General features: G+C 45.2%; 1 protein-coding gene across 25 annotated transcripts in view; it reads right to left on the reverse strand.

The window, feature by feature from the left end:
* Window positions 1–16,989, reverse strand: part of DTNA (dystrobrevin alpha) — a 343,774-nt gene that overhangs the window by 183,282 nt on the left and 143,503 nt on the right. For 3 of the 25 annotated variants that reach the window (XM_075920743.1, XM_075920747.1, XM_075920742.1), the window contains exon 2: window positions 9,847–9,906. The exons of 21 other annotated variants lie outside the window; for them this stretch is intronic. The gene's annotated coding sequence lies outside the window, so the exon portion shown is untranslated. Of the gene's footprint in view, window positions 1–7,559; window positions 8,252–9,846; window positions 9,907–16,989 lie in introns of those variants that run through there. One more of the 25 variants, XM_075920745.1, reaches the window with a different exon arrangement.

A 16,989-nucleotide genomic window follows, 5' to 3' on the forward strand; every position in this document is an offset into this window, starting at 1 on the left:
TTCTCTCTACTTTTCACTCTCTCATACACAAACCTACTTTGCTCAAATTTGCCACTGTTGTGACAGAAATTCCCATAAGAGACCAGGAATTGCTAGTTCTCCAGGTGTCTGGTCCATTTTGATAATGATTTTGAAGTCTTTGATTATTCAATCTGAATGAAATAATAAAGTAAAAATAACACCTGAAGCTAACAAACAATATCTTCTAATATCAAACTTTCTAGTTTTTTGGACTCCAAAGTAATACCACACTCTCCAGAGCACCATAAAAAACTGAAAAAAAAATTTCAGCAGTGGTTTCGGTGTAGCTATTTTCCTATGAGAATACCTCTTCTTCAGAAGAAACTTCTTTTCAATATATATAGGCATTGGCTTAAGTTGGATGGATTTATTGGAAATATCAGACCGTAAGAATGTAGTTCCTGCAATCGAAGGAATCTTCTAAACCGGCTTGTTCACATGCCTACTACAAATCTGAGAAACACGTGAGCTTAACATTTCCTGAGCCTTTGGAACACCTTTTAGTTTGATGTGTCTCCCAAACTCTTAAAATTGGCATCTGTTGCTTTTATCACTCTTGTACATACTTATCCTATGAAGAACATTACAGCCATCCAATGCCCAAATGAGGGACTGTATCATGGTGCCTGGTATGGATCCTCTACATTCAGTAGTCATTGCTAAAGGTTTCAGTGACAGAGACAGACTTAGCTCCCTTAAATGGAAATTTGCCCACATTATTATTTGCATATAAGATGCATCACTTTCCTCATGGTCAAGTCTGCTAGATGGAGTAGTTTGTCCTTTTTGTTTTTTTCTGTTAAGCCAGGATAATAGAGAACTGATAGTATCAATGAATGATGTGTGCTGAAATGGTACTTCTCAACAGATTTTCTTTATACACATTCTTTCAGAATTGGTAGATGTGATAAATGCATTGTATTTGTATTACCGGTATCAATACAATAATACTCTTACGCTACATCTACATTGGCATGATCTTGCCCAAATACTTTTAATGCAAGAGTTTTTGCATTAAAGTATTTGCGCAAGAGAGTGTCTACACTGGCATGTGCTTTTGCGCAAAAGCATCCGTGCCAGTGTAGATGCTCTCTTGCGCAAGAAAGCTCCGATAGCCATTTAGCCATCGGGCTTTCTTGCGCAAGAAATTCATGTTGCCTGTCTACACTGGCTTCTTGCGCAAGAACAGTTGCGCAAGAGGGCTTATTCCTGAGCGGGAGCATCATAGTTCTTGCACAAGAAGCCCTGATTTCACACATTAGAAGTCAGTGTTCTTGCGCAAGAACTCCCCGCCAGTGTAGACAGGCAGCAAGTTTTTGTGCAAAAGCATCCACTTTTGCGCAAAATCATGCCAATGTAGACACAGCCCCTAGGTACATCTAGACTGTGTTGGTATTTTGGGATACTGGAATTATCCAGGAGGCTTAAAGGAATAGTGCCTACACAAATTTCAAAATAAGCTCTTTCGATGTAGACTCGGAATAAGCTACACAATTTGCTTAGTGCAAACTGCATAACTTATTCCAACAGCAGGGTGCTGTGTAGCTGCACTCCTAGGCTGTGTCTAGACTACATGCCTCTGTCGGCAGAGGCATGTAGATTAGACAGATCAGCAAAGGCAAATGAAGCCGCGATTTAAATGATCGCGGCTTCATTTACATTTACATGGCTGCCGCGCTGAGCCGACAAACAGCTGATCAGCTGTTTGTCGGCTCGCGCGCTAGTCTGGACGTTCCCCCTGTCGACATCAAAGCCCTTTGTCGGCAGCCCCGGTAAACCTCATTCCACGAGGAATAATGGGGCTGCCGACAAAGGGCTTTGATGTCGACAGGGGGAACGTCCAGACTAGCGCGCGAGCCGACAAACAGCTGATCAGCTGTTTGTCGGCTCAGCGCGGCAGCCATGTAAATGTAAATGAAGCCGCGATCATTTAAATCGCGGCTTCATTTGCCTTTGCTGATCTGTCTAATCTACATGCCTCTGCCGACAGAGGCATGTAGTTTAGACGTACCCTTAATGCTGTATAGCATCAGAAGAGTAGATTCAGAAGTTACATGTTTGGAATATCTGAAACCAGATATTAAAAAAAAAATTAGAGATCATTTTCCAAAACCAGGGTCTATTTCTTAGATTGTCTATTTTAATGTGACTAGAAATCATACAAAAGACCTAGTTGATTCTATGGTAGTGGAAGAAACTATTTCTCTCACTATAGCTATTTTCTGAGTAATGCCTGTGTTTTTGTCTGCTGGGTCCCATAAAAATTATGGCCTTCCAACCCTGAAATGACTAGGTTTTGAGATGGTGCTACTGTAGCAAAGATGAATGAATGGAAATAAAAATGAATATATTTTTCAGAACCGTAAATACACTGCCAGTTAAATCTCCTCCTCTGAATAACCTAATACAGGCCTAGATGTATTTCATAGAGAAAACATTATCAAAAGCTGTTTCTTACTTATTCTACTGGATCCCTTTGCATTCACTGGATCAAATTCATCCCTGGAATAACTAGCACTCAAGATCATCTCATCTGAGGAAGAGGGTTTTGTCAAGGAAAGTTCATGACACTATACATATATTTTTGTTAGTGTGTAAGGTACCACAGGACTACTTGTTTTTAAAAAAATTGTTTCTATGCTACTCAGTTAGATGGGAATAGTTGGGCAGTTAATATCACACCAGTGATGAAACAGCGAGACTATTTTACTATGGATAAGCCTTCCAGGCTCTCTGAACTGGATTCCTCATTTACAGAATTGGGCAAGTTTCCTAATGCTAGAAAGATGAAGAGATTAACTCAGACTCAGTTTTCCATGCTTTACTTGGTCTAGTGGAGTCAGAACAAAATCATAGCTCTATTTCATTTGACTACAGTATTTTCCCATTTTGGCTACTCTTCCACATTAAAGATTCTGCATTAATTAATTTTTACTTCTTGTCAGATAATTCCACTCCCACTAATTCATTTCATCCTGGGAGCATAACAGGGTGGCCCATTTATGAGCCTAATTTTGCAACCCCAGTCTTGTGAATGGAGAGGCACAAGAGAATGCTTGCTTCTTTCTCATGCTCTGCTCAAAGTCACCTCTTTACAGCAGAAGGAATATAGTGTAAATTTGTGATATGCTCATTCCCAGTGATCTAGGGTAACATACACTTACTCTTTGCCTGCGTCAAGCTTCCCACCATTCAGGCTTCTTTTCTCAGTTACACCATTTTTGGAATCTGCTTTCTGAAGCACTAAAGTACAGCACTAAAGTACTTACGTCGGATCCGCAGTTACGAACGGGGCACTTCCTCTCCCTGGTCTCGAGCAGACCAGGGAGAGGAAGCAAAGCGGCGGCGGAAAGCGCGGCCAGCTGACAGCCCAGAAGCATCTGGGCTGTCAGCTGGCCGCGCGCTCCGCTCTGCTCCCCCCCACCCCCCCTGCAGACCAGGGGGAGGGGGAGCAGAGCGGAGCAGAGCGGCGGAACGCGCAGCCAGCTGTCAGCTGGCCGCGCGTTCTGCCGCTCTGCTCTGCTCTGCTCCGCTCCGCTCCGCTCCCCTCCCCCTCCCCCTGGTCTGCAGACCAGGGGGAGGGGGAGCAGAGCGGAGCACGCGGCCAGCTGACAGCCCAGACGCGTCTGGGCTGTCAGCTGGCCGCGCGTTCCGCCGCTCTGCTCTACTCTGCTCCCCCTCCCCCTGATCTGCAGGGGGGGGGGGGAGCAGAGCGGAGCACGCGGCCAGCTGACAGCCCAGATGCTTCTGGGCTGTCAGCTGGCTGCGCGTTCTGCCGCTCTGCTCTGCTCTGCTCTGCTCCCCCTCCCCCTGGTCTGCAAGCCATGGGGGGGGGGGGGGTAAGCAGAGCGGAGCACGCGGCCAGCTGACAGCCCAGATGCGTCTGGGCTGTCAGCTGGCCGCGCGTTCCGCCGCTCTGCTCTACTCTGCTCCCCCTCCCCCTGGTCTGCAGACCTGGGGGACGGGGAGCAGAGCAGAGCAAAGCCTCGGAGCCCGGGGGCAGCAGGATAGCCACGGCGCGTCTGGGCTGTCCCGCTGCCCCCGTGCTCCGCGGCTTTGCTCCGGACGCCTGTGGTACAGCAGCTGGGCGCTGCCGGTTGGTCCCGTAGCACCACTCTGGGTGCCACTGGACCAACCCAGCAGCACCCCAGCTGCTCTGCCCCAGGTGTCCCCTAGTCAGCAGCTGCTGAAAATGACCAGTGGCTGACTACAGGAAGCCCCTGCCCCGGGCTTCCTGGAATCAGCCGCTGATCAGTTTCAGCAGCAGCTGACTTGGGGATGCCTGGGGTTCTTAAGTTGAATCTGTATGTAAGTCAGAACTGGCGTCCAGATTCAGCCACTGTTGAAACTGATCAGTTTCAGCAGCGGCTGAATCTGGACGCCAGTTCCGACTTACATACAGATTCAACTTAAGAACAAACCTACAGTCCCTATCTTGTACGTAACCCGGGGACTGCCTGTAATGAGACACCTCAAATTGCACCATTTGAAAGTTGCCACAGGAATGCTTCTGATTTAGCTCCAATTAGGGATGTCATAGATTAACCGGTTAACAGTTAAGAATTACTCTTGCCGGGTGAATCTTACTGGTTACTGCTTAACTGGTGGCCAGATGCAGCCTGCCCGTCTGTGGTGTCCTGGAGCAGGTGCCTGCTTCCTGCTGTGCACTGGGGCTGGGCTGGCTGAAGCAGAGTTGTTGGGCCTGGCCAGGTCAGAACAGACCCCCATCCCTGCTTGTGGAAAGCAAGGGTCGACTGCAGCCCGCTTGGGCCTCCTGTGCCACAGAGGGGCCAGCCCAGCCAGAGCATCCCCATCTACCGTGGCCCGGCCTGGTCAGAACAGCCCATGGTGCAGCAGGACCAGCTGGGCTGAAGCAGCTCCCTGCCCGGGGGATCCTGTTTAAGCAGTTAACTGGCTAATCATAATGTTTAACGAGTTACCTGATTAAACGGGATTTTACATCCCTAGCTCCAGTGGGAATGAGATGGAGACTTCTTCCTCTGGTTCATCCTCTAACCTAGGGAATCTAAAGCTTTATTGCACTGGAACTCCTTATGGCAACGATTACTACCCGATCCCAGGGGGAAAAGGACAAAAGCCTGACCCTGTCCAAGTCCCACTGTTGTGGGTAGGGTGGCCAAAGCCAAACCCTGAGCTCCACCACTGTTGGTGAGGGGCCCAAAACCTAAGCCCAAGGGCTTCAGCCCCAGGCAAGGGTCCTGTAACTTTAACTCCCTGCCACCCAGAGTTGAAGCCCTCAGGCTGAGCTTTCACTTTGGCCCTTGGAAGTGGGGCTCAGGCTTCAGCTTCAGCCTGGGCCCTGAGTCCCAGCAAGTCTAATGCCAGACCTGGCTACCCACTTCGGGGTCTGACGCACAGTTTGAGAACTGTTGCTTTAAACTGGTGATACATCTAGTCCGGCTGCCTCAGGACATGACGGTGCTGAACTAGAAATTTTCTGAACCATGGGAGATCAATATTCTCTAATAGCATTACTAACACTTCCACTGCTTCCTGGGCTCTTAGTGTGCAGTGTAGATATACCCTAATTTTAAAATAAGCTATTCTGGAATAGTGATTCCAAAATAGCATGTCTACATTAGGGAAGCCTGTCTCAGACTAAGGCTTTGAGGCTTCCCTTCCTTGCTATTTTGAAATAAGCTATCTCAATTTAGAGCCCCAGGAGGCACTGAGGAGGAATAACTTAGAATGGCCCTGGTGAGGGGCTATTTTGAAATAGCAGCAGTGGAGCATCTACACATGCCTTATCACAAAATAGCTATTTTAGAATAGGCATTATTTCTCACAGAATGAGGTTTACAGATTTTGGAATAAGCCGTATATTATTTCAAAATTATTTCAAAATAATAGAATGGCTGTATAGACGCTTGCATTGTTATCTCAAGATAATAGTGCAGTGCAGACGCATTCTTAGAATACTTTTGGGGTAAGTCAGAGCTAAAAAAACAGTGCAGAACACTGAAAGCCAGGACTGGTGGCTACAAGCAAACTTTGAGACCACAGAAATCTTGGAGACACCCACGATAAGTGGACATTTGGCTAACTAAAATCATGCTGGACCATGGGTGTAACAGATAGAGAGTAACAGACAAAGGAGGTTCAACCTGTATTAACCTTTTGTAATCTTGGGAAAGGTACAGAATAGGCACATTGGAAACCCCTTTATTCAGGCTGTGGAGACAGCACATTTCTGACACACTGTATGGAAGGTATCTTACACACTGTATGGAAGGTGCGAGGAGGGCATTTTTCCTGCTATTTTGTCAGCATCTGAGAAAAGCTCCATAATACTGTCACACTGATCATCTTCTCCTGGCCCACCCAAATATATGGAAATTTTCCTCTCAAGAGTGATTTCATATTGTATTTTTGACAGAACTATAAGAGCAATCCATCTTTAGACTCCCCATTGGCTCTAAATCAATGTAAACAGCATTTGGATAATGGAGGTGCCATTGGTGAAGTTTTGTTCTCTGTGGAGGCAGCATTTTCTAGAGGGCCAATGTACAGGGCAGTCCTAATTTTTACATGAAGTTCTATTAACTGCCTCTGGGCTTTCATGAGAGAACAGTAACTATACACAGTGGTGGAACTATGGGGATACAACACTGAGGAAAAAAATATGTCTGAAATGTCACATGATAGACATTTTCCAAAACATTGGAGTCTCCTCAGGGCAGTCAGAATGGGCACTGCCTATTCTATCTTGAATTAGATCCATTAAAATTATTAATCATTGTTGTAAATTGTCTCCAAGCCCATCTTTGGCTGAGAAATTTGCCTTTCAATTTTCAGAGGTCCCCATCCAAAATATGCCATTTGAAAGCCTATCCCTTTTAAGAAGGAAGGAGGAGGGGGGCCTCCGTAGAAAATATGGGAGTGTAATGCTTCATTGAACTGGGACTATGGCTCTTACTAAGTAGGTTAATCCCATGCCTTTAACAACAGTTTATATTTGCCTATCCCTGGATGAATGGTTAATGGGCAAACATTTCATATTCACTGCTCACTTTTTTCTCATCCCTACAAGTGTGGTGAAGTTTGGTTCAACTAAGCAAAAGAACTGGCAGTTTTAAGCAGAGACATCACAAAGTCTGAAATGAGGAATAACAAGAGAATTAATTTACAGGTTTCAGATACACTTATACAGACAAAGAAAAAAAGCCTTAATAAATGCAATACTCTTTAAAAGCTTGCTAGTAAGACATTGTTCTGAATGTCTGTGTGGTTAAGAAAAATAATTATTGATTTTTTAATATCTGGAAACAATAATGAAAATCCTCACATTTTCACACTGATTTGAGGGAACTCACCATCTACAATTCTAATATAATTCCTTATCTTTATGCAGTGTAAAAGAAATCTCTCAAAATCTATAAACCTCTGTCCACATATTAACACTCTCACATTAGCAAAAACTGTATATACTCTGAGAAATGAAAGAGGAAAAACTCTAGGAAGTTCTCACCCTGAGAAGGTAAGAAGACTTCAGTTTAACAGATACAGCTTTACCTTACCTGATTCTGCAGTTTAATACAGCAATACACCCTTAATTCTTCTCTTTGAATACAACATATGCGGGGAACTATAGCATTTGACCTTCAACATTTCTACAGAAGAAACTCCAAAGTAACCTTTAACTTCAATAAAAAGCCATGTTCATTCTCCCCCTTATGCTCAGCACAGAGCAATCTAATACACCTCATCATGTGGTGTGTTGCCATAGCAGCATTGAATCCAGCTGCTGTAATACAAAAGACTGACAAAAAGTTGATTTTTTTCCCCTCCACCCACCTTGTAAAAAGTCAGGGTGCTTTTCTTGTGCAGTAATTCTATTCCAAATAGATTTCTGCTACCTACACGACCTCAGTTTGTGTTAAGAGTCTAAAAAGAAACACACTAACATTGAAAATTTCACTTTTTTTTGGAGGGGCAACTAGGAGATAAGAAAACCAAATGATATGAAATTGTCACTGATCCTTTAAACAGCTGGTTATTATCTAGCTCCTCATGCCATTTAGTGGCATCAAAATTTCAGATCACTGCCTCTGTTGGAAAAGGATCACACAGTTTTACTCCACACTGAGAAATACAACAGTAAAGCTGCATAGTAGGTGATGAACATTACATGATCAAATATAGAAATAAGCCAAAGGTGTTATTTCCACCATGTTGGCCTTGGAAAAGATTTACACTGCTGCTTAACTGTGGAACAGAACTAACTGTATTTCACTGGACAACACCAACCAATCAAAGTTAAGACTTTATTATAATTAATTAAATAACTACCGTTATGTAACTACTAACTACAGCAAAACTGATTTAAATGTGGATGGTTTACATTTCTATATAAATTCAGAAGTGGTATAGTCTTCGCAGCAATGTCATTAAAATATGGTCTTTGGACAATGGATGGTTCTGTAACTGTAACAGAATATAGACTCTTCTGACTCTAAAAAAGCCCAAATCTTGAAACTGGATCCATGAGGATAGACATTTGCTATGTGCAGAGCCTTGCATGATCTTAATTACCTGCATGAATTTAGCAAAAATCATCAGACTAAAAGCAGTTACAATCTGAAAGTTGTTCTGAGGCCTATGAAAACAGAGGGTCTCTAAAGAATTCCTAATATTCAAGTGCCCACAGCATGATTGCCATTCTAATTAGTACCATGTTTAACAGTTGCAGGGGAGATGTGATAATTAGACAGGCATGGGCACCTTTTATGAGTAGGGGGTTCCTCCAAGTCATGCTTATGGCACACTGGCAGGGCTGTCAATAAGTCATGTTTCTTAAGAACTACATTCACTTGATGGTTGTCTAAATAGAGATTCTGCAGCAGTAACTCTGCACTGACATGCTGGGTATCTGAATGTCTCTCTTTCCTTCTCAGGGTTACAAAAACTATTCCAAGGGCAAAGCATGGCAACCAGTCACGAAGGCTCTTAGTAAGCGCAAAGTTCTACTACCATTTGTGGCAGCAAGCTATGAGTTTTTCTGCACAATATGTCATACGTCTGAATGAGAAAGCCAAGCCAGATGGCAGTACCATGAGGTAGAGGAGGACCTATCTTGAAATCTGGTCAGCGGCCATCATCACCATATCTGTAATCTCCTGCTCACAGATTTGTAACAGGAGCCAATCTACTTTCAAATGAACTTTTACTGTGTATAGCTACTTAAATGAAGGAACTTTCAAAACCAATAGAGGCATATTTAGTTTAAATCAACCAATTAAAGTGAGTTTCTGAGCTCAGATATATTACATTGGGGGAGGAGATGAACAGAGCTACAGGTAATCAATTTTGAAAACAGCAGTGTCATTTCCTGGATGAATCATCTTACTATGCCTCAAAGACATACAGCTATTTATTTGTTATTTATTTAAAAAATGTGTCCTGGCACTTCAGATATGTGGATAAAATAGACAAGTTATGGTACAAGAGAACAGAATTCTAAACACAATTATGACTCATTTTCAGACTGCCTTTTTTACACTCATGTCAATTTCTTCTATAAATCACTCTTACCATCAGGAAAACACTGAGGGAATTGATAGGCTTTAAAACACTCTCTGAAGTTACACACCTGACTACAGTTCTGGTTCCTAAATGTTTATTCACAAGCTCTTTGAGTTATACTTTAAATGATAAATTACAAATACAAAAGCTGTAAACAAAATGAAATTCCCATGGACAATGACTATTTTACCATCTTTCATGTGTATTTTTGATGGCTTAAAAAGCAGGCAAAGCAAAAAAAGTCTATTGAAACAGCTTAATAGAAAATTAAAAGGAAGTCACCTGTATCAACAGAAAATGACTGTGAAGGAAAGGTTTTGTGTAGAAGTATTTCCTCTTTTTCTGAAATAAATAAAAAAAATCCAGTTGAGATGATTGAAGTACTCTTGGGTCTTCTAGGACAACCTGCTGAAAGTCTCCAGAGCCTGTGATTCATGGTAATGCCCTGCTGAGTGGGCATGTAAGGCAGTGTCTGCACTGGAAATACAGCATCTGCTATCTCTTTACAGACAGGGAGATGAAGCAAAGATTAATAGAACTGCGTTTTGAATAATTCATGTTTGCTCTTGTGTGCAATGGCTAAAAGCAGACTTGTGTGTCACTCATAGTTACTGCTCCCCCGAGGCATTTTTCCTTTTCTTTCTTCCTCTCTCTCTCTCTTTTTAGAGCAGCATCTAACTATGGTGGGCTCACTTAAAAATTCATTTTTAGCCCTAGAAGAATTGCCAGTTTGAGTGATATTCCCCATTCATTGGGAATTTGGGGAATAGCTCTGAAACCTTCTCTATCTAAAACTCATAGGCACTTTTTAAAAGCATTCCTGTTGCATGTGGGAACTAGCTTCCAGATGGTGTTTGCTTTTGGAAGAAAAGGTTCTATTGTGGCTTGAAGCAACAAGTGGTTATTGTTGTGGAACATAGTAAGTTAATTTCCTCTCTGGAAAAAAAATGATGTTGGGCCAATATGAAATATATTCAAATGAAGGTATGTCTGTTTTCTTTTTTAATACATTCTGCTTAGGGACTGTTCATTTTCTTGTAAAGCATCAAACACATTGTTGCTTAAAAATTACTATCTATGTTTATCAGAGATCAATGTATTTTTGTTCGACAAATATTTTTTTCCTGATAGAAATGCAGTTTATTTATTTAATTTCTACCAAAGGTTCTGATCATTCTACCAAAGGTTCTGATCATTATAGTAGCACTTGATCATTTATGTAAAAATACTCAAGCTATATAAAATAAAACTAGCAAAACCAACTATGACTCTGTGACGGGGCGGCAGGGATCGCGAGCCCCAACCCCGCGCCCTGCACTTGGGCGCCGTGGGGAACTGCCGCCAAAGAGCCAGAGTGGCTCTGTTGCGCATGTTCGGTGGCGGCCGCAGGCGCAGGCGCTTCCCCGGCACCAGAGCCCCGGGAGCTGCCGGCTGCCCGAGGCGCATGCGCTGGCGTCCCAGGCCAGGGGTGCCGGATACAAAAGCTGGGCAGCCAGGAGCCCGGGGGGAGAGACGGCGGCCCGCCCGGTTGGCGAGGCGGCTGGTGCAGAGAGGGGAGAGACGGCGGCCCGCCTGAGTAGCGAGACGGCCGGTGCGGAGAGCAGAGAACGCGGCGGTACCGGACGGTGCTCCAGGACCGACAGCAGGAGAACGACGCAGCCGGCGAGGGTGAGTCCCACCCGGCGCCCCACCGGACCAAGCGTGGCAGGATAGGACTGCAGGGGTCGGAGGAAGTAGCCCAGGACGGGGTCAGAAATCCCCGGGGACCGGTGAGTTGCGGCCGTAGCCCCCCCCCCGGTCGGGCGGTGCGTTTAAGACACCCACCCTTAGGGTCCTGGGCTGGGACCTGGAGAGGGGGTGGGCCCAGGTCCCCCTTCACCCCGATCGGTAACCTAGAGACTAAATGTGACAGCTGAACATGACTAATTGCCCCGGTCCCATGGGGCGGGACGTTACAGACTCATACAACAAAACAGTCAATTACTGCCAAACAAATCTAGCCCAGGTCAGCAGTTGGAGTAGACTATAACTTTATGATCAGTATTCAGTGGGAGGTTGTGAGTAGCTGTACTACATCAGAAGCAGAAGTGAGTCCCACTTCCCCCCTGCTGGTTCTATGGAGTGTGTAAGCTACTTCATTTACCATGTTTTCATGGAGGACTTATTCCTCCTTACACACCAGCCAGCTATTCAGGCCACTATAGCAGGGATGGGCAACCAAGAACAGAGAGTGGGTCGCATGAGTGGCTCTCCTTCAGCTCAGTGAGCTGCAATAGCTCATGGCCCACTTGGGTTCCTTCTGCAATCCCACTGTCTGCCTCCTTCCCCATGCGCCGTACGTGCACTGGGGCACTGGAGCCCAGACTTCCTACTCCTCCCCACCCTCCCAGAACTTTCAGAACGCTGCTCCAGCCCCACTCCTTTCCCTCCCTCCCAGAACTTGAACAGCTGATTTGTGGTGTTCCAGCCCTAGGACGGAGAGGGAGGAGTGGGGACAGGGTGTAAATCAGTGGATTTGTGGTGCTTTATAAGTCATGGGGAGAGGAGGCATAGGAAGTGCAGGGCCACAGGCTGTACGCCACTGCAGTACAGGCTTGCCAACTTTCTCATCTCACAAAACCAAACATCCCTTCCCTGAGGACCCACTCCTGCCTTGCCCCTTCTTCCTGGCCCCACCCCTTATACTCTCCATCTGCCTCCCTCTGTCATGTACACTCCCTCACCCACACTCATCAGGCTGGGGTGGGGGAGCATTGAGGTGAGGGGTGTTTGGAGGGGAGTGAGGCAGGTGCATAGCCACCCATGACCCACTCACTTAGCATCCAGACCAACCTCCCACCCCCTCTTTACTACAGCCCCAGCACTTGCCCAAGGGAGCAGGGTAGGGGGCTTGACCTGCTGCATCTACCCAGCTCTCCTGCCAGGGGGCAGGGGCAGGGCACTGGGGCTTGCTCTGCTCTGCGCAGCCAGGGAGCAGGGACATTAGCATGGGAGCTGAGAGCCACTGCCCACAGAGTGTAGGGTTGTGCCTGGGGCCCATGGAGGAGGGGCCTGGCCAGAATATTCACTATCCTGCCCACAAGGGCAGCTGAAGATGACGAGGGGAGGTGGCTCCAATCCATCTTGCATCCTCTCCCTGCCAACCCTCTTGAAGTTGGGGCCCACCCAAGTTTTTCATCCTGGCTTTGCCACTGAGGTGAGGGCACAAGAGTGGGCTCTGAGCTGGGATGAGGGTTTTTTTTGGGGGGCAGGGGAGTGAGGGCTCCAGTTGATAGTTCAGGGTGCCAGAAAGGGCTCCAGGCTAGGGCAGGGAGTTGGGGCATGGGGATGAGGGCTCTGGCTGGGGGTGTGGGCTCTAGGGTAGGGCCAGCGAAGAAGAGACTGGAGCACAGGCGAGGGGCTCAGGGCTAGGGGAGGAAGTTAGGGTTTGGGGACTCCAGGCTGTGGGCTCCAATAGGGAGTCTGGGTGTGGATGGGGACTCCGGGCTGGGGCAAAGGGTTGAGGTGTGGGGTCCAAGTGGTGCTTACCACGGGTTCCAGGAAGTAGCCACCAGGTTCCTGTGGCCCCTAGGTGCAAGGAAGCTCTGCATGCTGTGCCCTTATGCCCACAGGTATGGCCCCCGTGGCTCCCACCGATCACAGTTCCCAGTCAATGGGAGCTGTGGTACTGGCACTCAGGGCAGGGGCAGCACGTGGACTCCCCTTGTACCTTGTAGTTGTAGGGATTTGATAGCTGCTTCCAGGAGCCATGCAGAGCCTGGGCAGGTAGAAAACCTGCCTTAGCCCTTCTCCCCCATTATGCTGATAACTGAACTTTTTAATGACTTGGTCGATGGTACCAACCAGACCTACCCACGTTCCTTTTCAACCAGGCATACCAGTTGAAAACAGCATGCCTGGAAACCCTAGCCACAGAGTGGTAGGGAGGAAGCAAAGCTCATTCCCATACTCAAGATTGTAGTCCTGAAACATTTAAATATCATGACTCAGGTCTCAAAGAATAAGGAGAATGGCTCAAAAAACATAAGATTTCTTAAAACTAAAATACATTTTCAGCTTTAATCTTCCTTCTTGTTTCTGAGCCTTCAGTTTACACTCTGGACACATTCTGGCTTCTCTGCATCTATGGGGGCTAGAAACAAAATGAACTTTATACACAAGCTGGGACTTAAAGTCCCTGGCGGCATGTAACAGGGTTAAAGGGAGGGAAAAACCCACTAAACCTCATGATACTTGAAATAAAATTGCCAGAGCTGGCAACTCCAAGTGTCCATCTCTCATTATCCCCTCACTATCCATTTGCTCCCAGCAGGGTATATTGGGAAAATAGCAACTTGCTCTCATCACTCCAACTCCAGCCAGAGTTGCAATCTGAACAGGGCTAAAAAAGTAGTAAGAAGAAGGGAGGGAGGCTTAATTTCCTGAGCAGCCAAACAGGACTGTGGCAAACTTTCCCATAAAAAAATAGTTCTTTGTTGCAGGAGGAACAAATGCCTTACACCCTCCAGATATTCCCTCAAGCCTAAGGCTATGTCTAGACTATCAGAGGTATCCCGGAAAAACTCTGCCATGTCCAGGGAACGCGTCTGCTCTTCTGCTTATTTTTGCGGAAGAGCAGACGTGCTCTTTTGGAAGTCCTGTCTTCCTCCTCCCACAAGGAAGAAGGGCTCTTCCGAAAGAGGTTTTTTTCTCCAAAATTTAGCCCAGTGTAGACGGGAAAAGCAATTTGCGTACCTTTTTCCAATAAAGCCCTCTAGTATAGACATAGCCTGAGAAACTAGATCACTCTTGCAGTGTGCCAACACATGCAGCCTATTTTCCACTGAAATGAAGATTTTGCTTCAAAGTCAGTCGAAGTTGGAAGTAATGAAAATTTCAGTGAGAGGGAGTGCTTTAAATTGCTACCAGGATACCTTCTATTGCTGATCTGGACAATAAGCAATAATCTATAATGGGCTGGACACAGTATCTACCAGCCGAGCTCTTGATACTTGTTCCACATCTGACCACAAAAAGGGCAGAGAGAACCTCATGTGGCATATCACATATATTTGGCATGCTCAAGAATGTTGTAGGTTGCAGGATAAGAAAAAGCAAGAAAGTCCTTTAGAATTAAAGTGACACTAGCACAAAAAACAGCTATGAAATAATTTTTCAGACCTTGAAGTCTCATAGAAGGAAGCACTAATGGTTCAAAGACAGACCTAAGAATATGGAGATTTATTTTCAGTTCCCAGTGATACCACAGTTTTTCTTTCTAATCCAAGAGAAGTTACTGAGTGAGGCCTGGTTTGTGCAACTCTTATTTATATATTGATGAACAGCTACTCACATAATTCTAGTGAAACTACTGTAACTTGTCTGTTGCTTGGCAGTGAGAACAGAGAGGTTCATAAACCTGGCCTTTAACCTCTCTGTGGCTCAGGCTGTCTTGTCTGCCAAGAGGTTAATCCTTAGCTACCTTACAGAGCTGTTGTGAAGCTTAGTTTGTTAACATCTGTAAAATACCTTGAGCACCCCAGATGAAATATTATTATTCAGGTCACCTGAAAACTGTATAAAAGCCTGATCTAATAAGATTTCTGTCTCCATGGAGATTTCTAAAGACAGCCACACAGTCATGAATTAACACGAAACCATTTTGTGAAGGACATTTTAACCAGTGGTTTTTGATTGATTGGTTTTTTGTTGTTTGTTTGTTTGTTTTTTTGCTAGCTAGAGGTACCAAAACCAAGAGGGGCAGTGTCGTGTGCTTATTGGATTGAATCTACCAGAAAGTCTGGAGTCACTGAAAGCTGACATCGGCGACCTACTTACAGTAAACCTGTCAGTTTACTTATGGATGCATCTATACTAGACTTTCTTTGTTAACATTTCCCCACTATTGCTGTGACTATTTAGCTCCAGAGGTGGGCCAGACCACTAGCATGGACTAGCTGTCACTATTTTAACCTCTGTGTCCTCTGAGTAGGGTTAGCGACACGATGGCACCGGTGACCAGGGTACACAAGGGCTCACCATTGCCAACATCAGGGCAGCAGCAAGAGTGGAGGTAGTGGTGGGAAATGATGATGAGTCTAAAGTAAACAGGGCTGATGTAAGCTGAAACCATGTGTGAAACCTTTCATACTATATGGTTATAGTCAAGAATAGATGTAACATTGTTTGTGTCCATGCCTAAAGTGGATGCAAGACATGTCTGCCAGAGAGGAGGGTAGAGAGCATGGCCTACATTGGCATGGTTCTCAAAAACAAAATATTCCCTCTTCACAATAGCCAGACAGACTATGCTTGAAAGAAGCTATGTAGAGTTTCCACATGCCCAGTTTTTCCCAGACATGATCTCTTTTTCGGTCTTCCGATCTGTGTCTCAGTATATTTTTTTAAATATAAACAAATGTCCCTGATTCTTTCTTGCTTGACTTTTTTCCAACATTGATTCTGGTAGAATGGCAAATCCTAGCATGCCCTAATAGCAGCATGTATGTTTACTGTATTTACTTCTGTGCTGGCAGTGGCGCTGTCTTCAGATCTGGATAGCCAGAGAGCAGCAGCTGCTGGCCAGCTGCCCAGGTTTGATGGCAGCGCCATTACCAGCAGAAGTAAGGGTGGCATTGTATGATATTACCACAGGAACTGTGCCCCCTTCCAGTTCTTCTACCCCTAGCAGTGTCCTCTGTTGGAGAATTTGAAATATGATAACCGTAAACCAATGCAAGTAATGTCTGGTAAGCAGGCTTGACAGCTAGTTCTGAGTATGTTGCTACTAGGACAGTTCAAAAATTTGCTGCTAGGACCACCAAATCCTATGTTTCATATCTTTAGGGCACAACTCCTGTCAGGGGGTCTCCTATACTTGGGGCAAACTTCATGGGTACTCCCACTGTTGCACATAAGGGATCTATCACTATGTATATGTATACAACTGACCTTATCACGGAGTTTCTCAAATAGGTCTTAGTTCATATTTGCACCATATCCTAGAAGGACAGAGCATCATTCTTATTCTTATTTTATAGATGGAGAATTTAGGTTTGGAGATATTAAACACCTTGTCCAAGGACACACAGGAATTTTGCAGTACAGCTGGGACTTGAAGCCTTATAGCCTGAGGACTTGGTAATTATTTCTCACAATTTGGGGGAGGGGACTGGAGCAAGTAGTTACTCAGAGTATGTTAGGACAACTTAAATCTCCTCTTCTGTGACTCTCAGAACTTGAACTAGTTATGCACTGCAATACTAAATGCATTTCTATGTTCTGTGATCCCTTGCTTGCCTTGAGAGAAAGGGCAGGTTACTTTTCTCATGTCACTTTACACCTTTGGATTGCCTTTGATTTTCTTGCATGTAGAGATTTTCTATACTCCTCACCCATGCCTGAAAATATTCACTATTAAATATAGTTCCTTGTCTGGCCAGGAAT

The sequence above is a fragment of the Pelodiscus sinensis genome, chromosome 2 (assembly GCF_049634645.1).
Source record: "Pelodiscus sinensis isolate JC-2024 chromosome 2, ASM4963464v1, whole genome shotgun sequence".
Classification (NCBI taxonomy): Eukaryota; Metazoa; Chordata; order Testudines; family Trionychidae; genus Pelodiscus; species Pelodiscus sinensis.